Consider the following 27,500-nt stretch of genomic DNA (forward strand, 5'->3'; position numbering starts at 1 on the left):
AGATGTCAGGGGGTCAGCACTCTGCTGGGATAGATATTTGCCCTTTTGGTGGGGGAGGGTGAGAAGTTTGCGCTGAACCTGTCAGATAGCATGTTGGCAATGTCTGTGGGTTCGGTGTATTTTTTGTCATTTTGGACTAATTCTGAGCATATCTGGGAATTCCCACCCAGGTTACTAACATAACTAAAGAAAGACTTGTGATTATCCTTAGTGTCCTGTGCAATTTTTCTCTTGAAGCTGGCCTTAGACGATTTTATGAGTGCCCGTAGTTTTTTGCTAATACTGATCAGAGATGCCTTCCCTTTTTGTGATTTTGCTCTATCATGTAGTAGCTTCCTCCTTCTATTGTATAGTTTGTTTATGGCTGGGGTCCACCAGACAGGATGTCTGCCTTTGCAGGATTGGGTCTTGGTTTTGTTTGGGATTGCATGATCCATGCATTCCTGAAGGTGTTCATAGAATGCGTTTATAAAGGATTCTGCGGTCTGGGCCGTATTTTCCACAGGCCCGGGGGCTTTGAAGGATTCCACCTTGGTTTTGAGGAGTGTGAAATTTGCTTTATAGAAGTTTTTCACTGTGGTTTTCTGGGCAGGGGGTGTGGTCGGGATGTGAATATCCAGTGAGATTAGTTTATGGTCTGATCTTACCAGTGAGGGATACACTTCTGGTCTGGAGCATAAAGTCCCCATGTTGGTGATGATCAGGTCCAGTATGTTTTCCCCTCATGTGGGAGTGGTAACAAGTTGTTCCATAGCATTTGAGTTTATAAATTCTAGGAACCTTTGGGCTAGGGTGTTGGAGCTAGAGTAATGCTCCCAGTCTATGTTTGGGTAGTTGAAGTCGCCCAATATAATGGTGTTTGGAGAGACCTTCATACTTTCCAGTGTTCTCAGGAAGGCCGAGTGGGGTTCCTGGGTTTGGGAGGGTGGTCTGTAGCAGGCTATAAACTGGAAGGCAGTTTTACCCACTGTTAGTTGCACATGGATAGTCTCTGATGCTTCGTGCTGTGCCACCAACCTGGAGGTGTGGGTATCTTTGACGAATATTGATACTCCCCCTCCTTTTGTGGTTTGGTCCAAGTTTTGGGGCCAAAAAGCATGGTATGAGGTATAACCTGGTACTGCTGGGGTGCTCTCGGGAGCCTTGAACCAGGTTTCTGTTACTACACAGATATCGATGTTCTCCATGCTAAGGAGAGTTTCAAGTGCATGCATCTTGAGGTTTAGACTTCTGGCATTGAGTAGCATTACTCTTACTTTCTTATCCCTTGTGATACCTATGGAGGTGGGTTTGTCTTTTGAGCCTTGCCTAAAAAAGGGACTATGGGGGTAGCAAGAGCCTTTGCCAATATCCAAAAGCCCAGGGGTGACAGGTGCAAGCCGTCCCTAGCGAAGCACTGTGGCTTGTCGAGCATGTCATCCCAGGCTGACAGGCATTGGATCCCCTTTGAATGACACTAATACTTAAGCCAAAAATTGATCATCTTGTCTTCATATTGTGGCATCATTCTTGGTGAGGGTAAGATGCTACTCAAGGTCAGGGTCATACCGGCCTGGGCTACATGCTCAGAGAGCTCCTCTATGTCTCTTTTCATGTAGTCCAGGGAGGTACGTCTCAGGTCATTCATACCAGCATGGACAATGACTGAATCATATTTGTACTTGCCTTGGAGTGACCTGAGTGCTTGTGTTATGTGGCGGATCCTAGCGCCCGACAGGCAGCTCACCGTGACCTTCTCCTTGTTCAGCCTGGTGAGCGGGACGTCAGTATGCCTGACGACAGAGTCACCTATTACAAGTGTATCAGGTGTGTTGTTTAGCCTTAAGGGCTGTGACTGTTTGGCACACTGGCTTTGTGAGCTATGTGTTGCACATGTTTTGTTTTGGGGTAGCGGTTGCTTGGGTGTCTGCTTTGGAGGTCTCTGTTGCTTAGGCAGATTTTTATTTAGAGCCTCTGAGTATGTTTTTGTGTGTTTATGTGTTTGGTTTCCTGTCGTGGTAGGTCTATGTGAAACTGGAATTGTAGTGAGTGTGGTTTCCTTCTCCTCCTGACTGGTTATGCCAGTACTGAGTTGAGAGAGCTTAGCCTCCAATTTGGCTATATGGTTGCATCTCTCACATGTGTTGGAATTTGTTTATTTTTATATATATATATATATATATACACACACACACACACACACACACACACACACACACACACATATATATATATATATATATATATATATATATATATACATATACATAAACACACACATATCTATATATCTGTCTATCTATAGATATACACACACACACACACACACACACACATATATATATATATATATATATATATATATAATATATATATATATATATATATATATATATATATATATATATATATTTATGGAAACGCTTTGGAATCTCGAAATACTGAAATGTTGAATTTCAGTATCTCGAGACCAAAGTGTCGAATCTACAGATGCACATAACTGCAGAATATCGAACCAGTGGTACTGATGGTGCGTTAGGTGAATGTGGTGTTTTTAACGGTTTTGGGGAGGATTTGTGTGTTTGTGAGTGTGTTGGGGAGTGTTAGGTATGGGCTAGGGTATGTAGGTGAGTGTGTCAGTGTTGAGAGTGGTGGTGTTTGTGTCTGTGTGATGTGTGTTTGTGTGAGGGGGGTGTGGAATGTATGTTGGTGAGTTTTGTGTGTGTTGGTGTTTAGTGAGACCTCGGAGTTAGTATATATAAGTAGGGAGTGTGGGGGGCGCAGGAGGGCTTGCCCCCTGCTTATAGTATGTGTGTGTGTGTGTGTGTGTGTGTGTGTGTGTGTGTGTGTGTGTGTGTGTGTGTGTGTGTGTGTGTATGTGTGTGTGTTGTGTGGAGGTAGGTGTAGTTGTGTTTGTGTGTGTGCTTTAACATTCACGGTTTTGGGTTTCGTGGTTTTGGTTTTCATTTTTTTGGTGTTTTGTCTTTATAGTCTCGAAATACTGAAATTCGATATTTCAGTATTTCGAGATTATAAAGTGAATCCATATATATGTATATATATATATATATATATATATATATATATATATATATATATATATATAGTTTGAAAGGTGATGAGTTACTGGTATTCAACGCTATAATATTTCTATCTGTGTATACATATTTATACACACACACGTACACACACATATATATATATATATATATATATATATATATATATATATATATATATATATATACATACACATATTTATACACACACACAGTAATAAAGGAGTATAGTAGTATGCTTTGCAGGTAAAGAGTGTAGATATTTTTACAAGCACTCTTCATGTCATCAAACATTTGTCACCACAATATATAAGTCATCAGCCACTCAGATGTTACAAAGAGTCACAGCAGAGCTATAGCCCTGGGTCATTCTCCCTGACTGGTGCACCCTCCTCTCAATGGTCTACACAAAGCTGAGAACCAAAAAAAGTCTTCTGTACTTGTAAATCTTTTGAGCTGCTTGCTACAAGTGTTACAAGCACCTTGCTGTAGTCACTAGCCCATACAATGCTTCACCTGCAACTGTGACTACAGTATAGACATTTATTGTGAAGCTACTTCGTTCTAAAGGCTTTATAAATGCATGTCAGTACTGCTCCACTGGCACCTGCTGGTTATGGTCCCTAACATCTTATGCCTGGGGCAGATGCTCCATTTCTCCTGCTCCAGTTGCAGAGCTAAATCCCAGTAACTCATCTCCTTCTCACTTCAAAACTTCACACACTGTACACCGAAAATATAAACACTCGAGCCACCAAAAACCCCACTGTCCATTCATATCTCAACCCCCAATCAATGAAATTAAACTAAGTCAGAATGAAAGAAGTTACAGTAAAATAAAAAAAATAAAGAAGTTAAAATAAAATTAAAAAAAAAATCACAGCAACAGCCGTACAACTGAGCACAGCATAACTGACAAAAGTTTAAATAAAAGCATTCAGTGTAAAAGTAGTGTATCTGAACTGAACCTTCACTACACTACTAAACTAATACCACCAATACCAATGTTAAAAAATTGTATTATATAAGTACAACATAAAAAACACGAGGCATCCCTTTCATGGTATCCCTTGGCAACTATGGAAAACCTGAATCAACCAACAATGCATGCAAATATAGTATGCCATCGAAATGAATGGGAAATGATTATTCAAATTAAAAGAAAAACAATCCAGGAAAAAGGGTAAATGGTAAATGTAGTGACTGTAGTGTGTGATACATGAATCAGTTTTTATTTTGCTGTCAGAGTGCTCAGTTTCATGATTTGTAATTTCACCACTTTCACAAAACGTATTTCCTAAACATGCAATAAAGATATTACATCTATCACCCATCAGATCTATAGATTCCATATATTCATTCATTGTCTGATTACCTGCTGACTCTGTTTCAGGGCCATGGGGGAGCAGGGGCCTATCCCAGTGTTCAGTAGGCAGTTACTTATCCTGGATAGCTCACCAAAGCATCAGAGAATAAAGACACACACACACACACACACACACACACACACACACACACACACACACACACACACACATTTGTGGGCAATTCAGTGATCACCAGTTCACCTATAGCACACATCTTTCTGGTGCTGAAGGAAACCAGGCATCTGAATGGTGGACACCTCAGCCAAGAACTGAACTGGAGAATCAGGTGCTGTGAGGTAACAATGCCGTCTGCTCTCTGCTGCTCTTCTGTGCTAACCATACACATGTATCCTCATGTACCTGTATGGTTATGTAAGCAGTTATCACCTCTTTAATTCATTGCATCACAATTAATCAGAACATTTTCATGAACAACATTAGTGTGGTCTCCCATGCTTCTGCTAGTTTATATATACTAACTCTGAAATCACCCAGTAGCGGGGAAAAGAAAAAATGTCATTAATTACACTGTGTTCCACTCTTGCAGTAAAAGCCCTTACCTGCACTCCCCTAGTGGCAGGAAAAGAACAACTGAACCAAATGGTTACAAATGTACATTTCAACATCTCTCTCTCAAATACACACAAACTGCCCTCTTCCACACACACATATTTGCAAACACACATGCACACATACACACACAGACACACAATGCTCTGTAGAAGAAGAATGCAAGAAAAGACAGGCACACAAACTTAACATCAACAAAATCTTGTGACATCTTGTAACATGGATTGACAGGTTATTGACTAAGATGACTGAAGCCATGTATAATGTATGTAATATGTATGTTTTTAGTTATGACCATCAGATGAGATGTTATGCAGTTAAAACAAAGACAAAATGTCATTGAACAATCACATTCTGTATTTCAAGATATTGCCTCTCCCATTGAGAGTCAGGATAAAGTATACCTCTCCTGTGACTTTGAACTGGATTAGTAACATGACAGGAGAATTAATAAATGAAGAACTAAGCATAGATATTTTTATGGAAATGTGGACATAACTTTTAAATAGCTTATTGCTCTTTTCAGTGGCATTTTGAAAGCCATTTTCTGACGTCTGACAAAGTACAGTTGTGTAAGTAAACTTACCATGATAGTATATGTGCAAATGATCAATGTTAAAGTAGCCTAATCTGTATGAGTTTTATCCTGCCAAGGATGTAACAGTTGGCCAGCCAGCTTCCAAAGCTTCAGGGTACCTTCCATGCACCCAAACCATCAGTCAGCTTGAGCTGAGCTGACCAAAAAGACAGGTTTGCGTGCCAAGCCCTTCAAAGCTTTCATGCCAACAGAGACAGGGAGGCTGAGTCCTAAAAGGTCAATGCTGGGAACAACAGAAAATGAGTGTTCACAACCTGGCATAACAATGCATTAAATAACGAGGGGAGTGGAGGGTGTGAGTGGCCACTGCAGCAGTGCTCATTTGAACATCTACTGTTATAGTAAGTTTACTTGCACAACTGTACTATGTTCATCATATTGATCAGTGCAGCAGTAACCTAAGGTATGTGGGTAGATTACCCTAGCCTGCTACATTTGGGAGGTTGAATGGGAAGGGTCCATGAGCCCATGGATAATGCTCTTTGCAAAGCCTGGTCTAGACCTCGAGAAGCAATACATTTTGCAGTGTCTAGTAAACATATATATAGAGGACCAAAGTGCTACTTCTAGAATACGTCTTCTAGAATCCAAGCCTTTCCAAAAAGCCATAGATGAAGCCAAGGCCCTGGCAAAGTGGTCTTGACCCTGCATGGAATTATTTAGTTGTGGTGAGTATAACAAAAGGTAATAGCCTGAGACAACCATTTGAAAACAGTCTGTTTTAGCACAGGTTGCACTTTCATCTTACCTTAAAAAGAAAAGAACAACTTTTCCAAAGATTTGAAAGATTTAGGTCTGTCAAGATTTTACTTGAGTTGTCTGTGGACATCTAAGGTATAGAGTATATTTTCTCCCTCATTTTGCTGTGGTGTATTTGTTTCATTTTTGTATCTGTGCAACTGCAGGTGCCATAGTGCTTGTGTTGTGGGTAAAGCAGTTGTTGCTGTGGTTGTTATTTGTGTGTTCTTCCCTCACTTGGTTAATGGTGTTGTAATTTCCTTCCTCTCCCCTAAATCCTTCTAAATTGATTGGCTACTGGGAACTGTCCCAAGGATTTTGTTGTGGAACTTCTCTCCACTGTAATTGTACCATTGTCTCAATGGGATTAACACAATTAACAAATAAAACAAGAAATCAATCAAGTAAAACAAGTGAAATAAATGAGATAAAACCCTTTTCTAGACAAACTTGGCAAAGCAGTACAGATCATAAATTAATGTGATATCAGTTCTGTGAAACATATCAGTTCTTACTGTAGGGCAGTGAAGGCAAGTCTACAAACTCAACATTATAATTTCAATAAAATGTGCATTCACAAAAGCTACAAGTAAAGATGGACATAACGTTTATGTAGTACTTTCAAGTGACTGATTCAATGAGACTCACTTGTGCTGATGTATTTTCAAAGGTGCATTCACTGGAGAAAGAAGCATTTAAGGTTAAACAAGAAAATAGAATAAATTATTGCAGGCATAACTAAATATGTATTTAAGGAAATTCTGCAGATAGTTAATTTCTTCTCTTCAGACCTTGGAATGGATTACATTTCTTATTTTATATACCATTTTGATATATTTATTTCTTATTTGTACTGTAAATCATGCTATTGCCCTTGGTCTCAAGATGTACACATAGTAATTGACCTTGGTCTCTGATGGTTAAAATCATACAGCAAATAATCAGTTTTGGCAGTTTTAGATCTGATGTGCAGCAGACTGGAGAAAAAGGAATGTGTACAATTATACATGCCTTTTGACTCTGCTTGCTCAGATTTCTCTGTGCTTCCCTTTGGTGGAAAGAGCACAGCCCAGTGCAACTTGTTAGCACTGCGAGGCTGTGAATACAAGACTGTTATGTTAAGAGTCACTATTCCTTTAAACAGGGAACTGCCCTGGTCATTATGAGGGCCCGCCCTCACTGCTGGCGAAGCCCTCAGTAATTGGGCAGGTACTGTTTGGCTTAAGGTAAACACATACGATGCTCCTTCCTTTTTTCCCTCCCTCTCTTCATGTCTCGTTCACCCTCTTGGATTTTTTTCTCCAGCCCTACTCTGAGGCAGTGCATTCCTGACTGTCTGCTTCTCCTGGATTTTTGCCATGAATGAGGTAAGCAGCCTAGCTGGAGAGATTTTATTTTATCTCCCATCAGATGATGACTTTGTTGTAGCTACTCTGGAAATGAAATAATGATGCAAGTGACAGTATTCCAAAGGGGTGACAGGTGTTACTGATTTCCTTAAGATACAGAATAATGTCTTACTGACGACTACAGCAGTCTGGGTCTGTGTGTGCATGTGTTTTTGTGTGTGGTGGGGGTGGGGTGGTAGCTGTGCAAAGCTCAGCCTTCCCTGGAAATGAATACTTCTTGCCTGCCAACTCCCAATGTAAAAAAAAAGATTTCTCCATTCATGTTGAAGTGCTGTGGCAGCTATTCTGCAAGCACAAAAGGTCATAAGAGCAAAAGGCAGACGAGACAGCTTCATTAAGGTTAATGTGTCTTTTCTGTAAGTACTATAATGAAATTTCACGTGTCAAACTTCTCCTGAAAGCAGCCAACAACATCATGATCTGGCTTCCGGCATTGGGGGGGGGTCATGATGTGGTGCTGAGAATTGTCAGTCTTTACTGGACCTGTCTGTCACTGCTTACCAGTCACACTGAGTAGATAACAAGGAACGTGACAATAATTGCTGTGTAGAGACACTGATTAGGAGGTTTACAGCAGACAGGTGACTCACTACTGAGTACAGGCCGTCCTGAATGCTTCAAGCACAGCCACAGATCTGGGAATGGGGAAGTAAAAGGTAGCTGCAGGGTACAGATAAATGTTGGCTACAGCTGATATCCAACAAAGAAGAAAGGGTCATCTACTGGCTACAGCTGCTCAGAACGGTTGTGCCTGTCAGTCTGATGGTGAAAACATAAATGATGATTGATAGGGAATGCTTTATGAAGCAGTTACTGCTGAGAAGGGATATTTAGATGAGTGGAATACACTTATGTGGCTGTTGCCACAGTGGAAGGTAAATAGAAAGACCTTTTCACTGCTTGGTGTGGTACTGATAGTGGAAAGAGGTTAGGGTGGCCTGAATCGCAAAGTGAACTTTATAGTGAAGCGGTAACTGTTAGGTGTGGCCACAGAGGACAGACAGGCTAGATTCTGTTGTGTGAGATGCCAGATGTGGGTAATGGTGGAAACTGAGTACAGATGGCAGGTATAGGCAAGGAAGGAGAGTCATATATTTCCAGCTGCCATGGGAAACATGAAGGGAGGAGTCTATAATATTTAATATGCATTGCAATTTTGTTGACATAAGAGCAAACAAGAGTTCTGTTTGAGTTTAGGAAAAGCATAGTAAGATTACATGTTGGTCATTTCCGGGTGTAAACAGTAGTGTCAGTGAAACATTAATGGGCATGGAAAACAAATGAGGATAGATGTCCTCATCACTATTGTATGCGTTTGCTGATCAGGAAATAATATGGTGGCAATGTTACAGGTAATAACCAAATATCAAGGTGACGATTTGAAAATTCACCTTATTGCAGATAATGTTACTTTGTGCAGTGCAGCACAGTTGTCAAATGTGGATGTACAGTAGGTAAGCATCTTTATAGCACCTCTGTATGCATGCATTTGTCAGGTAAAATAATGTCAGTTTATACAACATCTAAGTACGTGTTTAAGCACAGCTTGCTAGACTAGCCTGCATTTCATAGCAAAAAAAAAAAACAATTGCCAACTTTATGAATGAAAAATGTAAATTAAATTTCACAGTTAGTTTTTGGCATCAGCACAGTGGCAGTAAGTGACTGGGTGGTCCAGTTACATTAGACTAGTGATTGCAGTGCCTGCTCCTCTGTCATAGAGTTCTGCCCCTAAAACAATGTGCACCTGATGCTGGTGCCAAATAGCGATACTGATACTTTAGGCAGCATGCCTTGTGTGCTGGCACAGTGCTTGGTAAAGCCATTCTTAGCCCAGTGCATTATGGCCCTTTTATGAAAGAATTAACTCTGTGATGAAGTTTCTTCCCTGGTAATGTTTATAAATGTCCAGCAGAAATTTGCTGTAATTCTGAGGCACAAAGCTTCAACTTTTTTCCTCCTTTCACTACTACTTTGTATTCTTCCATTCACAGTAACATATCACATCAGATTAAAGTGACCTCATTTAGATAAAAATGAAACCACAAACCATGATTGTGATAAATTTCAACATAAGAAATGAATGGCAACACACTAACACACCAGCCATAACAGTGAACAATATAGTAACACCTAAGAAAAATAGTAACAACCTAAGTTGCTTTCATGCTACCATTTCCATGAAGACAAAGGCATCTTCGGGGTGGGCTTCACTCTCCACACTACATTAGCTTATACATGCCTACTCAAGGTCATGTCAACACATCAGAAAGAAGCACCCCCATATCATACGTATAGTAGATTTTGCCTAGCTTGAGTATTTACGGTATTCATTTAAAGCCATAGGGGCTTTGTATTGGACCACTACCCCACTGGATGCACAGTAGCAAGGGCCACCCAAACCCTGCCCAAGACCTGGCACATGTTGATTTTTTTTTCTATATCATTGAATAAACATGCTGATGTTTTATTCGTCCACATGAATAGTCATACAGGAGTTCTACAAAAAAACACAGGATAGGATACATCTGCAAACTCCACTTTACAGCAGCACTTCTTAATACACAATCTAAGTAACTAATGTGAATGCTGGCAGGATGTGCAGACTTTGCACAGAAAGCATTCAGCCAAGAACCAAGTAATGTGAAACAGGGACCTGGAAAAATGCAGGAAGGCCTTGAGATGCACAGAAAAAGTATCTGGTTATCCAACAAAATTACTTTTGCAGTGCGGCAATCCCTCCTGCACCCCCCCATATGGGGGACTGTGCCCCCCACACCCCCGCTACTTTAATATACCGACTCTGAGATTGCACTACATTGATGGAAATGGTAAACTACTATTAGAAAATGAATATGCACAGTCACAGGCAAATCTGCATGGCATGTCAATCATGCGTTATTTGCATGCCACAATGGACAGTAGGCATGTCAATCACTTTGGCCACACCCATTTCTGCAGGAACCGACTGGTGGGGTAGTGTTCTAATACAAAGCCGCCATAGGTAGATGCGGTAGATGACTAACTGTATTGTGACTGAACATGGCTCAGTGATTCACTAGGTTCTTATATTCATTGTCAATTGCAATGGGGTTTCCAACATTTCTTTGAGGTACTTTGAGAAATAAGTAAATTACTTATTGCAAAAATATTGGTGCTGTGGTAGCGTTGTCGCCTCACAGTAAGAGGCTGTCCGGTTCGATTCTCAGCTAGAGCGTCTTCTGCGTGGAGACAAGCGTGAATGGGCATACCTTCGTTGAAGGTTGTGCGTCAGGGCTGGTAACTCGGCACGTAAAAATCTACTGCTAATCATTAGCGGACCGGAGTTCCGCTGTGGCGACCCCTAACCGGGAAAAGCCGAAAGACACAACAACTTATTGCAAAAATATTTCAGGATCCATTTTTTTCAAAGTGTTACACTTTTCCTATTGTAGTGATAGAGTGAACCTTTCATTCCACTTCTTAACTGTGAAGCACTGAGCACTGTTACTTGTAAAGGATAATTACTCAGACTGTCACATGGTGTCATTCATGGTGCAAAATAATGTGCATTCTTTTACCAGATAGTGCACGAAGGCAGAGGTGTTCTAAACTAGCATAAAACAATTAAAAATGAATAAAGTAATATGGAAGCAGTTCAATGTCATGCACTGTTTCACTGCATTTTCCAATGGTTTTAAAACTGGCATTCTTTATAACCCCCATGTAGTGATACTAACAAGTGTAACTTTTCCCACAGTATCCAGAAACTGTTATTGCATGATAGTTTTAGTGCTATTATATGTCGTATCCTTAAAAATGTTTGTCTGTCTTGTTCATTAAGTGGGTCATTTAGAAAGACCATGCAGATTTTTTTGTGTGTGTGAAAGGGCATTTGGGATTTTTCTAATATTGAATAGATGCGAGTAAAAGGTCAACATTTTGAATCAAAACCTATTATGCTGCCTCTGTATTTCCATGTTTATTGCAACATATATGTTCCTGAAGCTTAGAGGTACTGTGCTTTACCTTGACGTGTCAGTGTGACAACTGAGCCAATAACACGGATTGACCCTGTAGGTGTAGGCACTGTTGTATAGCAAGTAAGCCAAGAATGGAAGTATAGGCTGAGAGCACATATAACCTGTACAAATGGTGACAACCCCAGTAAAATATGGATGGAATGGGTTCTAATCCCTGCTTTCTTGCTCAGGACTATTGAGCACCAGGTGTTGTCACCCAAATGTAAATATGCTGGTACCAGTGTAAGGGTCAGGATAGACCCCAGGAGTCGGGTGATTAGTGACACTGTAACTAGCACCTGATCAGGCAGGTAGACTCGACCATGTTGTGTTCACCTTCTCATACAGGACAGCTGCTGCACATCTGTCTCTAGAAGCTGTTTACTACATCCTATTCCTTGGTGATATTTCGTGTTAGTGCAACTGGGTACTGGTTAGGATATGCCCTCGGACTTCTTATGCATACACACACACACACACACACACACACACACACACACACACACACACACACACACACACACACACCAGATTATACTGTGTATTTACTTAGAAGTGGGGACCCAGTCCCTACTGCCAGCATAGCACTTTAAGTATACCGAAGATCAGGTTCTTGGAACAGTATAGATGTCTGACTTCTTACACACACACACACACACACACTACATTCACTTAGTAGTGCGGTAGCAGTTCCCAGTACAGGTATCAGAATCCTCATAGAAGTTATGTTTGAATGCCCATCTATGATATTGCAAACATAAAATTAATAGAGGGGTGATCAATTTTTGGTCCAAACAAATTCTGTAAATCCAAACGTGATTCAGACATGTGACCCTGCGAGTGATACAGATAATGTGACAAGTTTTACACAGTATCTTATTTTTCTTGTGTTCCTGGGGAAAAGAATGGGGCCTGCCCCTGTCCTTATAAATTAGTGTTCCTATCTACTTGTAATGTCTGTTCACTTTTTGCCAACACAGCAACTATCACTCAGAAGCAGCCATTACTCACTTACCTAAACATGTCCCATTGCCCAAGACAGAGAAGGAATTGTGTACATGGATACGCATGTTAAGCTTTATGTCAGCATGTGACCTTGGAACATGAAAGATATGTGGTTTTATCCGAAGTATGTAGTTACAGATAGGGCAACATCAAGATTTCAGACCAACATGCAGTTTGTGTCTAGGTCCAGGATGCATTATTTAGGAAGAAAAGTTTTCTCATAAAACTACTTTAAAAATCTTTTCTTGCTCTGCTTGCAGTTCGTTTGCATATCGTTACTTCATTTTCAGGTTACCTTTCTGGAATGCTATCTGTTGGATAAAGTCGGCCATTTTAACTAATTCTATCCCGAAGTGTCATTTATGTGCATCACTAACAAATTACACTTCAAGTAGGTTTTGTTAACTTTCATACAGTCTTTTGTTTACACAGGTTGGTAATCCAGATCTCAAAGGGCCAAATATTGTCTCATATGATGTTTACTAAAGCCAGCCTACAGCACTGTGGACAGATTTCTATTTGTGCCAGTGACATGAATTCAGAAATGTGTCTGTTTACTATGTGAGTGACTAGGGGAGGGAAAAATTGAGGCATCCATGGCATTCAGTGGCACACTTCTTGATATAATGTCCATCTCAACATCTGAGGCCATCCTGTTCTAGTAATGATTCACCTGACCACTAAAAGCTACATCTCATTATGAAGTATTTTATTTTTCTTAAGGCTATCCTGCAATTTATGTCTACAAAGAGATTAGCTAGTACTTGAAACTGGTTACAAAAAATCTATAAACCCGATTGGCTCAGAAATTCAGAAAACACTATAAATGTTTTAACACAATAACATGGGAAGGTCCAGCAACCTCTTCCAAATACTAGTGCAGTACCGATGTGTGATACTGTTTATTGTGTTTGTCACTGAGTTCAGGAATGGTTGTTGCTTTTTATGAGAAATCTAAATGGTTTGCAATGGCTTGTAATGATGAGTACAGTTTCTTTTCTTTGCCTTCAAAACTATGATTAGTAGCTTCACTTGCTAATGGTCATTTCCCAGCACTGGTTTACATTACAGACAGACTACAATTGTTGTGGTTAAATGTACCATTGTACACAGGAGAGTGCATGTGCTTGTAACATTGTTGTGGTTACATGTACCATTATACGTAGAAGAGTGCATGTGCTTGTAGAGTTGTTGTGGTTACATGTACCATTATATGTAGGAGAGTGCATGTGGTCATAGAGTTGTTGTGGTTACATGTGCCATTATACGTAAGAGAGTGCATGTGGTCATAGAGTTGTTGTGGTTACATGTACCATTATACATAAGAGAGTGCATGTGGTCATAGAGTTATTGTAGTTACATGTACCATTATATGTAGGAGAGTGCATGTGGTCATAGAGTTGTTGTGGTTACATGTACCATTATACGTAGGAGAGTGCATGTGGTCGTAGAGTTGTTGTGGTTACATGTAAAATTATACATAAGAGAGTGCATGTGGTCATAAAGTTGTTGTGGTTAAATGTACCATTATACGTAGCAGAGTGCATGTGGTCATAGAGTTGTGGTTACATCTACCATTATTACGTCGGAGTGTGCATGTGGTCGTAGAGTTGTTGTGGTTACATGTACCATTATATGTCTGAGTGTGCATGTGGTCGTAGAGTTGCTGTGGTTACATGTTCCATTATACGTAGGAGAGTGCATGTGGTCGTAGAGTTGTGGTTACATGTACCATTATATGTAGGAGAGTGCATGTGGTCACAGAGTTGTTGTGGTTACATGTACCATTGTATGTAGGAGAGTGCATGTGGTCGACAAGTTGAGAATGTACAATTCAGTGAAGACAGTGAATGAATGGATGAGGAGAGAGGAGATGGCAGTTGCTTGTCATGATTCAGTATGGGGTGCTTCTCAGCATTTGCAGTTGAAGAGATTACATTCAATGGGGGTTAAGACAGCTGCAAAAGTAAATTAATCCTAACTGTAACAGTGTTCAACTGTCTTACTTTAAATTTTCCACATTATTGCTTTATGGTGATCCTACATAGGTTCATAGGTTGGTACTAGGCTATCAGCCCTAGGGCCTATACAAGGCTAGCCGTAACAATTCCCCGGCTATTTCTTCCCACACTATTTACTTCCCTGGACCCCTGTCTAGCAGAGCGACTGACGTGATTCCTGGGGTGAAGTTCCTTTTGAAGAGGGCCAAAGAGGCACTCTGCTTGACATGTATGGGCAATCTATTCCAGAGTCTGGGGAGTCTCTGGGTCAGGAACCTATCATGTTTTGTTTATTGTGATGACAAGGTTTAGATCCCTGGTGCATGTGGCTCTGAGGGATTGGGATTTCTTTAAGTGTAGCATGTCCAACAGCTCTGGGTTTGACATGGCCTTGTATGTTAAGCAGAGATCGCCTCTGAGTAGATGATATGCGACAGAGTATAGCTGGAGTTTTTTTATGGTGGTCAGCATAGGGCATCTGCTTTAGGCCTGTGATTCTTTTAGTGAGGTATTTCTGCGGCCTTTTCAGTTGTTGCAGATGTCTTGAGAGGTACATACCAAACGGGACGTTGTATTCTATAATGGGTCTAATGAGGGATGAGTACAGTGGGACAATGACATCCTTTTTTCTGGATGAAAAGCCCTTAGTGATGAGGTGTGTCACATAGAAGAATTTCTTGACTGTTGTGGCGATATGGTTATCGAAGGTGAGACCACTGTTCACCTGTGTCCCTAAGTCTCTTATCACACTTTCTGTGTTTAGTGTACTGCCACCTATATGGTAATTCACGGATACATGTTTTTTCCCAAAGGGGATAACTATACATTTCTTGGCATTGAGCTTGAGCACATGGCTCTGGCACCAATCATCTGTTTCTGTAAGGCCCTTTTGTAGAGTATCCACATCATTTGGGGATTCAATAATGGCTCCCAGTTTGCAGTAATCTGTGAACTTTGTTAGCCAGAGTCTCTTAGTGTTGGCCTGTACTTCAGAGAAGTAGATGCCAAACACAGCAGGCAAACTGTTTTGTTGGGATTGAAAGATGTTTTTATATATCACAGATATAATCTCATATTGGGTTGCAGAAGAACTGATTTTTGTGGAGCAGAATAACCCAAAATGTTCTATATGCAGGTTGGGGTGGGAAATCCATGACTGATAGTATCACGTTTGGTGAATGACATCATTGATACCTTTTACCTGTCAGTTTAGGCACTTCCTACTAAGCAATCTTATTGCTGAATATTCTAATAAACTAGAAATATGAAAGAAAGATGCATGCAACAAGTGAACAAAACAGTGCATAAAGAATGAGGCAGTGTTGTAACTTCATTGCTGTTACTAGCATCAGTGACCAGAGTTTTTCTATTATAGATGGTTGCTGCAACGTACTGAACTGATATCATTAAGTGCATGTGAGGAGGCTGCACCCCTCAGCCTCCATGAGTGGAATTTCTTTGACATTCATTTATTTTGCCATTGATGGATGTTCACTTGAAGTCTTAGAGGTAAAGTGGAGGATTTATTTACTTATTTACTAGGAAGGGTCGACTGGGCATAAATGAGCCATTTTCAGTGGAGGCCTGTGGTGAAAAGCTTCTAAAAACAGTAACAATTTAATGAAAATAGTACAATGGTGTATATTACAAATAATAATCACAGAGATAATGAAGGATTAAGAGTTATGATGTCAACCCAGCCACTGGGGATGCACAAGCCAGTGCATTTCTTTGTGCCGGTCCCAAGCCCGGATAAATGGGGAGGGTTGTGTCAGGAAGGGCATCCGGTGTAAAACTTCGCCAAAACATTTCATGCAGTCACCAAGAAAATTTTTTTATACGGATCGGTCGAGGCCCGGGTTAACAACGACTGCCACCAGTACTGTTAGCCTACAGGGTGCTAGCAGAAATTGAGCTACTGTTGGCCGAAGGAGGAAAAGAGGCGGAAGACATGGCCGAAGGCAGAAGGAGAGGAGAAAGGCTAGGACTGAGGTAGTGAGGGTCGGAACTTTGAATGTTGGCAGTATGACTGGTATAGGGAGAGAGCTAGCTGATATGATGGACAGAAGGAAGGTTGGTATATTGTCTGTGCAAGAGACCAGAAAGAAAGGGAGCAAGGCTAGATGTATCAGAGGTGGGTTCAAATTGTTTTATCATGGTGTGGATGGGAGGAGAAATGGTGTAGGAGTTATTCTGAAGGAACAGTATGCTGAGAGTGTTTTGGAGGTGAAAAGAGTGTCAGATAGAGTGATGTTTATGAAGCTGGAAATTGATGGTGTAATGATGAATGTTTTTAGTGTGTATGCTCCACAAGTTGGGTGTGCAATGGATGGGAAAGAAAAATTTTGGAGTGAATTGGATGAAGTGGTGATGACTGTACCCAAGGGTGAGAGAGTAGTGATTGGAGCAGATTTCAATGGGCATGTTGGTGACGGGAACAGAGGGGATGAGGAAGTGATGGGTAGGTATGGTGTTAAACAAAGGAATGCAGAAGGTCAGATGGTAGTGGATTTTGCGAAAAGGATGGACATGGCTGTGGTGAATACGTATTTTAACAAGAGGGAGGAGCATAGGGTGACATACAAGAGTGGAGGAAGATGCACACAGGTGGATTATATCTTATGTAGGAGGGCCAGTTTGAAGGAGATTGGAGACTGTAAAGTGGTGACCGGAGAAAGTGTTGTTAGGCAGCATAGGATAGTGGTTTGTAGGATGATGTTGGTTATCAAGAAGAGGAGGAGGAGTGCGAAGGCAGCACCAAGGATCAAGTGGTGGAAATTGAAAAAGGGTAATTGTGAGGTGGAGTTCAGGGATGAGTTAAGGCAGGCACTGGGTGGCAGTGAAGAGTTACCAAATAGCTGGATAACTACAGCAGAGGTAGTAAGGGAGACGGCTAGAAAGGTGCTTGGTATCACATCTGGACAGAGGAAGGACAACAAGGAGACATGGTGGTGGAATGAGGAAGTACAGTAGAGTATACAGAGAAAGAGGTTGGCAAAGAAGAAGTGGGATTGTCAGAGAGATGAAGAAAGTAGACAGGAGTATAAGGAGATGAGGTGCATGGCAAAGAGAGAGGTGGCTAAGGATAAGGCATATGAAGAGTTGTATGAAAGGTTAGACACTAAGGAGGGAGAAAAGGACCTGTACCGATTGGCTAGACAGAGGGACTGAGCTAGGAAAGATGTGCAGCAGGTTAAGGTGATAAAGGATAATGAAGGAAACATGCTTACAAGCGAGGAGAATGTGTTGAGCAGATGGAAAGAGTACTTTGAGGGGTTGATGAATGAAGAGAATGAGAGGGAGAGAAGGTTGGATGATGTGCGGATAGTGAATCATGAAGCACAATGGATTAGCAAGGAGGAAGTAAGGATAGCTATGAAGAGGATGAAGAATGGAAAGGCTGTTGGCCCAGGTGACATGCCTGTGGAAGCATGGAGGTGTTTAGGTGAAATGGCACTGGAGTTTTTAACCAGATTGTTTAATGAAATCTTGGAAAGTGAGAGGATGCCTGAGGAATGGAGAAAAAGTGTTTTGGTACCAATTTTTAAGAATAAGGGTGATGTGCAGAGCTGTAGTAACTACAGAGGGATAAAACTGATCAGTCACAGCATGAAGTTATGGGAAAGAGTAGTGGAAGCTAGGTTAAGAAGGGAGGTAATGATTAGTGATCAGCAGTATGGTTTCATGCCGGGAAAGAGCACTACAAATGCGATGTTTGCTCTGAGAGTGTTGATGGAGAAGTACAGAGAATGTCGGAAGGAGTTGCATTGTGTTTTTGTAGACTTAGAGAAAGCATATGATAGGGTGCCTCGAGAGGAGTTGTGGTATTGTATGAGGAAGTCAGGAGTGTCAGAAAAGTATGTAAGAGTGGTACAGGATATGTATGAGGGTAGTGTGACAGAGGTGAGGTCTGCGGTGGGAGTGACAGATGCGTTTAAGGTGGAGGTGGGGTTACATCAAGGATCAGCTCTGAGCCCTTTCTTATTTGCAATGGTGATGGACAGGTTGACAGACGAGATCAGACAGGAGTCCCTGTGGACTATGATGTTTGCAGATGACATTGTGATCTGTAGTGAGAGTAGGGAACAGGTGGAGGAGACCCTGGAGAGATGGAGATATGCTCTAGAGAGAAGAGGAATGAAGGTCAGCAGGACTAAGACAGAATATATGTGTGTGAATGAGAGGGAGGATAGAGGAATGGTGAGGATGCAAGGAGTAGAGGTGGCGAAGGTGGATGAGTTTAAATACTTGGGGTCAATAGTTCAGAGTAACGGTGAGTGTGGAAGAGAGGTGAAGAAGAGAGTACAGGCAGGATGGAGTGGGCGGAGAAGAGTGTCAGGAGTGATTTGTGACAGACGAGTACCTGTAAGAGTGAAAGGGAAGGTCTACAAGAGGGTAGTGAGACCAGCTATGTTATATGGGTTGGAGACAGTGGCACTGATAAAAAGGCAGGAGTTTGAGCTGGATGTGGCAGAATTAAAGATGTTAAGATTTGCACTGGGTGTGATGAGGGTGGACAGTATTAGGAATAAGTATATTAGAGGGTCAGCCCAGGTTGGAAGGTTTGGAGACAAAGCCAGAGAGGCACGATTACGTTGGTTTGGACATGTGCTGAGGAGGGATGCTGAGTATATTGGGAAAAAGATGCTAAGGATGAAGCTACCAGGTAACAGGAAAAGAGGAAGGCCTAAGATAAGGTTTATGGATGTGGTGAGAGAGGACATGCAGGTGGTTGGTGTGACAGAGCAAGATGCAGAGGACAGGAAGAAATGGAAACAGTTGATCTGCTGTGGCGGCCCCTAACGGGAACAGCCGAAAGAAGATGATGATGATGAAGAGTTATGATGTCAGCAAACTACTTTCTGTAGTCCATGGCTTGATTCTGTCCACCTCTGTTTACCTGCTGTGTGATTCTGAGCTAGTTATTTAACCAGATAGTGCTCTGGCGCAAATGGGAAATTGTGCTATTGGCTCCTACGTGGTCTCCTGAACACATACTTAATCTAACCTAAGTTAATGGTACCATTTCAGTACATTTCAGTAACCTAGTATAAGTGAAGAAATACCATTACTAAGTTAGAAACACTGTTAATGGTAATATGAGGGCACAACCCCTGGAATATTAACTGTCGAGTTTTACTATATTTTACCATATTTGCAACTAGTAAAGAGTTTAGGTGCGGAAGCCCAACTTCTTACATGCGGTAACAGAAGCAGTACAGTACGAACATAAAAAAATAATACATAATATTAGTCAGTGAAGTGGACTTACGTAATATTGACTAAATATTGTTAACAGAAGCTGTAACAGCAGCAGGAGTAGTTCAGTATGCATTGCTATTGTACTGCTACTATTGTTAACAGTATATGGGGGACACTGCCCCAGCGATCCCCAAGTATTTTGCTCTGTTTCAGTACCTTTGTAACTAGTGGTGGATTAAGAAGGGTGGCGGAAGTACTATGGGTAGTAAAATTGAAAATAAAGAATGTTAGTTAGTGAAGTGTTTTTTGCCTTTACAGATTAAATATGTGTGATGCCATTGCAATTATGGAAGGAATGCAATTCTGCATGCTGATTTTGGTATTTTAATGTATATTTTTAGATTTTTTCAGTCTGATTTGGAGTAGGCATTGTTAAAATGCATGGCGGGGTGGATAGACTAGAGCAGGGTTTTTTACTCTCTCCCACAATTACCCTAAGACTGACATCTGTAACGGTTACAGTTTACTGTGAAGAAATAGAGCATATTGTTAGTCTGGAGTAAAAAATAATAAAATAAAAACAACATTGCTTTAGCACAGTTTCAGGCTATTTCTATCATAAATTAGGGTGCAGAACAGCTTTGTGCCAGTTGTATGGTTCTCTGGTAATAGTGTTCAGTGTTCTGATGCTGATGTTCATCGTGCATACAGCTGCAGTAGTCACAGATGGGTTCTCTGCCGTCAGGCGGGTCCTCGGTCAGCCGAATTCCAAAGTCTAGGTCCGGCGTCGGTTGTTGTCGCTTTCTTTCCTGACTTCAGTGCGACAGGGGTATATAAGACACAGCCGACGCCATTTTCTTCAGTCTTTTTTGCCGTGCGGTGTCCGAAGCAGAATCAGTTCGCAAGTGCCGGTCGGCCAGCTCCTGAATTTACGAAAAATTGGAAACCGAAGTCTTCTTTAAAGCTAAGTACCCCGTTGGGGAAACTTTTCTTGCCTCAGACCGATGTCAGACAAAGTTAACAATTGTATTTCTTGTGGGAAGCAAATACCGCATAAGGATTTCCATTCCCTCTGCATACCTTGTTTAGGCCCAGACCACGACGTCTCGGCTGTCGCTGGCGCTACTTTCAACAAACGCACTATTAAGCGTCGGGCGGAGTTCGCCCAACACTTTTTTGGTAAAGCCTTTGATTATAAAATGTCGTCGGAGGCTCCGACTACCATTTTGTCCAAAAAACGCAAGGACAAGGACCGGCACGCGAGGTCCGCGGTCTCCACCAACACCACGCCAAAACCGGCTACACGTGGTCCGGTTCTGAGCGAGACGCCTATACAGCCCCTGACTACCGACACTTCTTTGGCGGTGTCTTCTGTAACCAAGACCGCAGGTACCTCGGCCCATACCCAGACTACAACCACCGAAGCCACTGTGAGTGTTGAGCCTCCTAATGTGGACAGGTCCACTTCCACCCATGGTGTCTTTAGACCCTCATCTTCCTTTTCCATTAAGGCCTTTACTAAGTCCAAATCAGCCATGCATCCCAAGAGGCCTGTCGCACAGGGCCCATCTCCAGGCCCCATGCCTAAAAAGCAGATGCTAAAAATGGCTGAGGATTTAATTACTCTTATCAGGGGTTCCCAACCCCTCCAGACAAGAGACCCAGAGTGGAGGAAGATTCTCCTCTTCTGACCAGGGCTCCATTTTTCAGAACATTCTGATGTAGAGGAACACTGTACTCCCCTTTTGAAGATTCTGATGCAGAGCAGTCCATTCCTTCTGTATCTCCCCAGAGGATTTTTCTTTTGGGGAAACCTTTCACACCTTGCGAGAACACTTCCATTGGGAAGGCCAAGACTTTTCTGATTCCAAGAAAAGACTTAGGGAATTTCTTTTGTTACCTCAACACAGACCTCTGGCGATATCTCCTGTCTTGGACATACTTGATGATGTTTACTCGGAGGCTTGCCTTAATCCGGATTCCCTGCCTCCTGCCCCAGTCAAGCCTGATAGGTACTACAGAGTTCCTAACTCTCACCAATTTCTTTACAAAAGCCATAATGCTGACCCTGAAACCATTTCTCAAGGCCCCAAGGGAATGAAGGCGTCTACTGCTAAGAATCCACTACCTTCCGAAAGAGAGTCTAGATCCTTAGAAAGGTGGGGAAAAAAGGTATATACCTCGGCCACCCTAGCCATGAGGGCCTAAAATTGTCAGTTCCATATGCTTAAATATCAGCAGTTTCTGTTATCACAATTAAGAAATAAAATGTCTCAACCTGAACAACCAGATTTGAAGGAGTTGCAGGATATGATGCATAGTGCAGAACAAGTGGGTAAACACACCTTACAATGTGGCTATGATGCCTTAGAGGCCTCAAGTAGAGCTGCTGTTACAGGATCAGTCATTCAGACATGCCTGGCTTAGGGAACAAATCTTGCCTGATCATGTTAAAGCTAAACTACTAGATGCTTCTTTACAATAGGATGTACTATTTGGTACTAATGCTGAGGAGATACTACGGAAAATGGAAGAAAAAGCTAAATCTATGCAAACTGTCAAAGCTTTTCTACAGGTTCAACCACCACGCTTTAGCAGAAATTGGCCTTCTAAAAACTGGTCCTTTCCAGCCACGGACAAGCCCCAAAGAGGTAGATACAGGCGCACAAGGGGCAGAGGACAATCTCAAGGATCATATAGAGGCAGACAATGGCAAACTCCAGCACCAAGAGGTGGTGAAGACAGTGCACAACAATACAGAAAACAAACCCAATGACTTCCTCCTTTTCATGCCAAGCAAGTCTCAGCTGGCAGCACCCTTGGGAGGAAAGCTGGCATTATTTACAAGAAATTGGCATATTATCACAACAGACAAATGGATCCTGGACATTATAAACAGAGGCTACAGATTTCATTTTCACACTCTTCCAAAAATGAGAGGCATGCCAAACCTGCCACACAATCAAAGGGCAGAGGCACAAATACAAATTTCAAAGCTCATGGACATGAAAGTTATTCAAGAGGTACCTACTCACGAACAAAGTCAAGGTTTTTATTCCAGACTATTTCTGGTACCAAGGAAAGGAACTGACTGGAGACCCATTTTGGACTTATCCATCCTAAACACATTTCTACTCGTACCAAAATTCAAGATGCTCACATTACAGCAGCTTCTTCCCATGCTGGGCAAGGAGTTTTGTCTGGTAACATTGGACCTCAAGGAGGCATACCTGCATGTCCCAATCAGACAAAGCTGCAGAAGATACCTCAGATTTCTTACAGGTTCAATCCACTATCAATTCTCTGCATTGCCCTTTGGCTTATCTACTGCGCCCAGAGTATTCACGAAATGCCTGGCATCAGTAATTGCGTACTGCAGACTTCAAGGGTACAAGTTTACCCTTATTTGGATGACTGCCTGATCCAAGCGGACAGCAAGCACATACTTCTGGAACATTTGGCTTATGTAACACGGTTATTGAATTCTCTGGGATACACAGTCAACAAAGAGAAATCCAGGCTAACACCATCTCAGAAAATAACTTTCCTGGGTGCCAACTTGGACACAAACACCCAGATGGCCTATCTCACGCCAGAAAAACAGGGGCAACTAACTCAGTACTTCAAAATACTAGCAAATTGTACCAGGCTCACTGCAAGGAAAATCCTGCAGGCTCTGGGCTTCATGGCATCTTGCATTTTTTTAATCCCATTTGCAAAGTTGCACATGAGGAAACTTCAATGGTACCTAAAAAACCTATGGTCTCAACACAGCCACAGTTTGGAAACAATAATACCAATAATCCCATGTTTGCAAAAGGAATTTCTATGGTGGGCCCAAGCATATCAAACAAACACAGGTCTTCCATTCTGCAAGCCTCAAGCAAATCAAGTCATCACGACAGACGCCTCAGATTACACCTGGGGGGGCGCACATGACAGACAGGTGCATTCAGGGCAAATGGTCCCAAAAGGAAAAGCACCTTCACATCAATCAAAAAGAAATGCTAGCAGTGATAAATGCAATTACAGCTTTCAAGGACCTCCTGCATCCAGGGCAATTATTGATAAGAACAGACAACACCACAGTAATGTGGTACATAAACAAACAAGGAGGAACACATTCATACCCCCTGTGCAGACTAGCCATGTCACTTTGGAACTTGGCTCTGGAATGGCAAATCGAACTTCAAGCACAGTACTTGCCAGGTTTGGAAAACACGCTGGCAGACAATCTAAGCAGAATTATGACAGACCCACACAAATGGAAGTTGCATCCTCAAGTGTTTACAAAGATAATCCAAGCGTGGGGAAGGCCAGACATAGATCTCTTCGCCTCCCACAGGAATCATCAATTGGAAAAGTTCTGTTCAATGACCTTTCATCCAAAGGCCTGGAGAGTGGACGTCCTTTCTTTCAGTTGGGCAGCATGGACAGTTTACACTTTCCCACCTTTGCCTCTTCTGCCCAAGGTGCTCTTGAATGCAAGAGCAGACAGACCAAAGATGATACTGATTGCTCCACACTGGCCAAGACAACACTGGTACCCACTCCTGAGGAGCCTAACACATACTCCTCCCTGGTCCCTACCTCTAATGCCGCTTCTGCTGACTCAGCACAGCTACAAAACTCTTCACAGTCAGCTGAAAACACTCAATCTCGCTGCATGGAAAATTTCTTAACACCACAACAGACCCTACTCTCCAAAGAGGTGCAGGATGTCATTTTGGAGGACAGAAGGTCATCTACTAGAAAGGCTTACTCCGCAAAATGGAAACGGTTTTGCTCTTGGAATGAGAAAAAAGGCCAGGATCCTAGAAAACTGAATTTGTCTCCGATATTACAGTATCTAGCTGAGCTGTTGAACAGTGGACTTTCTTTTTCCTCCATAAAAATTTATGCCTCAGCCATTTCTGCAGAATTCAACACTGATCCACCCTTATTCTCTCACCCACTCTTAAGACAGTTCCTCAGAGGGGCTAAGAATATAAGACCTCCAAGGAAACAACCAATACCAGCCTGGGATCTTAATTACATTCTAGAAAAATTAACATTGCCTCCCTTTGAACCAGCTGCCTCAACAGATTTACAATATTTGTCCTGGAAAACAGCTTTCCTTCTGGCCATTACTTCAGCTCGTAGGGTTTCGGAACTACAAGCCCTCATGGCTGTGCAGCCCTTTCTCATCTTCCATCAGGACAGGGTTTCCCTTCGAACCAACTCGTCATTTATGCCTAAAGTGGTGTCCAGGGTAGCTTTAAATCAAGCCATACACTTACCTACCTTTTACCCCAATCCTCAAAATAAAGGGGAAAGGCTGCTACACTCCTTAGACATCCACAGACAGCTACGTTATTATTTGGACAGAACAAAGCCTTTCAGGAAATCAGAACAACTTTTTGTGTCTTATGCTGTAGGAGCTCAAGGGAAGCCAGTTACCAAACAGACAATTTCAAAATGGATAGGCCACTGCATACGGTTTTGTTACTCCTTTCATGGAAAATCTGTCCCTACAGGCATCAGATCCCACTCCACCAGGGCCACAGCTACCTCTACAGCCTTCCTCAGAGGAGTTCCTACCAAAGATATTTTGGAGGCAGCCACTTGGAGTTCTGTGCATACCTTCACCAAACACTACCACCTGCCTTTATACTCCAAAACTAGAGCAGGCTTTGCCACTGCTGTGTTGCAGGGCATCCTGGCTCATCCCAGTTCCACCTAGTGCCTACCACCCTGTGCGTAGCTTTGGGATTCTACCCATCTGTGATTACTGCAGCTGTATGCACGATGAACATAGTACAGTTTTGTACCTACCATAAATGTAGATGTTCAAGTGCTAATACAGCTGCAGTACAGGTTTCCTCCCTCCTTCCCCTCTTGGTAAAGGGCTAGGGGCTAACCCCTCCTCATACAACCTGATTGGGTTATCCTTCTATGGTATATTTGCTTGCAACTACTGATTTTTGATTATATTGCATTGCATGAATATATATATATATATATATATATATATATATATATATATATATATATATATATATATATATATAATTTATGTATTGCCTTCCTTCTGGGGGCACCTGACATCTGGGGCAAGAAAGACTGAAGAAAATGGCATTGGCTGTGTCTTATATACCCCTGTCGCACTGACGTCAGGAAAGAAAGCGACAACAACCGATGCCGGACCTAGACTTTGGAATTCGGCCGACCGAGGACCCGCCTGGTGGCAGAGAACCCATCTGTGATTACTGCAGCTGTATTAGCACTCAAACATCTACATTTATGGTAGGTACAAAACTGTACTTTCTGTTATATGATATTATATCAAATATGATGTTATATGAGTCCCTGATAATAGCATGTAATACCCTGACATTGTTCTGTTGTTTCATGGTTCCCTCATTATACCATGTAGTACTCTGATACTGTTATGTTTATTGTGTGGTTCCCTGATAGCAGTGTGTAGTACTCTGACGCTGTACTGCTAATTGTGATGGTCCCTGATAATAACATGTAGTACTCTGATGCTGTACTGCTATTTGTGTGGTTTCCTGATAAAAGTGTGTACTCTGATGCTGTAATGTTATTTATATTGTTCCTTGATAATAGTATTAATACCCTGACATTGTATGCTTCCCTGATAATAGCATGTAGTACTCTTGACACTATACTGCTAATTTGTAGTTTCCTGGTATTAGTATTACTCTAAACCAGTCCTTTTAATTGTATATTTCCCTGACAATACCATGCAGTGCTTTGATGTCATTAGTTTAATTATATGGTTCCCTGGTAATAGCACAAAATACTCTGGCATCCTTCTCCTAAATGCATGGTTGCATGCTAACAGTGTATAGTACTTTCACGCTGTTATATTAATTGTATGGCTCCCAAATAATAGCATGTAGTACTCTGACATCATTCTATTGTGTGCATGGTTGCCTCATAATATGGTGTAGTACTCTCATGTCTTTATGCTAACTGTATGGTTCCTTGTTAGTAGCCGGTAGTACTGCAGTGCTGTTCTGCTAATTGTACAGTTCCATTATAGTAATGTGTAGTACTGTGATGATGTTCCATCAGTTGTATGGTTCCCTGATAATAGTATGCAGTTTTCTGACACTGACCTGTTAGTTATACACTTCCCTGTTAATGGCATGTAGTACTCTGTTAATATTCTGCTAACTGTAAGAAGTTCCTGGAAATAGCATATAATATTCTGATACTGTTCTGTTAATTATGTGGTTCTTTGATAACAGTGTAGCACTCCAATGCTGGTCTGACATATGACACTGTCTGTGATGAAGGACAGAACATCTGTCTCATGACTTTTACGGTTCTTAGCTGTGACAAAGTCACTGTTGTAGCACTCTCGGTTTGTATTCTGCAATGCCATGACATCTTTCTGTTCTCTGACATTAACACTAGTGATAAAACAGTAACATGTAGTAGTGTGGCTCCATTTTCTCACTGCCAAAGGCACTGATGAGGTTCTAGTGCATCCGCCTATCAAATTTGGTATTCCGTGATGGTGGCATATACTGCTGTGGCATCATCCTGATGTACACCAGTGGC

At 41.7% G+C, this 27,500-nt stretch overlaps 1 protein-coding gene across 2 annotated transcripts in view; it reads left to right on the top strand.

The window, feature by feature from the left end:
* Positions 1–27,500, top strand: part of GLIS2 (GLIS family zinc finger 2) — a 681,681-nt gene that overhangs the window by 174,669 nt on the left and 479,512 nt on the right. The window contains exon 1 of one of the 2 annotated variants that reach the window (XM_044089338.1): positions 7,585–7,678. The exons of the other annotated variant lie outside the window; for it this stretch is intronic. The gene's annotated coding sequence lies outside the window, so the exon portion shown is untranslated. Of the gene's footprint in view, positions 1–7,584; positions 7,679–27,500 lie in introns of those variants that run through there. 2 annotated transcript variants of the gene reach the window in all.

Source organism: Protopterus annectens, chromosome 12.part0 (genome assembly GCF_019279795.1).
Source record: "Protopterus annectens isolate FY-2018-M chromosome 12.part0, PAN1.0, whole genome shotgun sequence".
NCBI classification, from domain to species: domain Eukaryota; kingdom Metazoa; phylum Chordata; order Ceratodontiformes; family Protopteridae; genus Protopterus; species Protopterus annectens.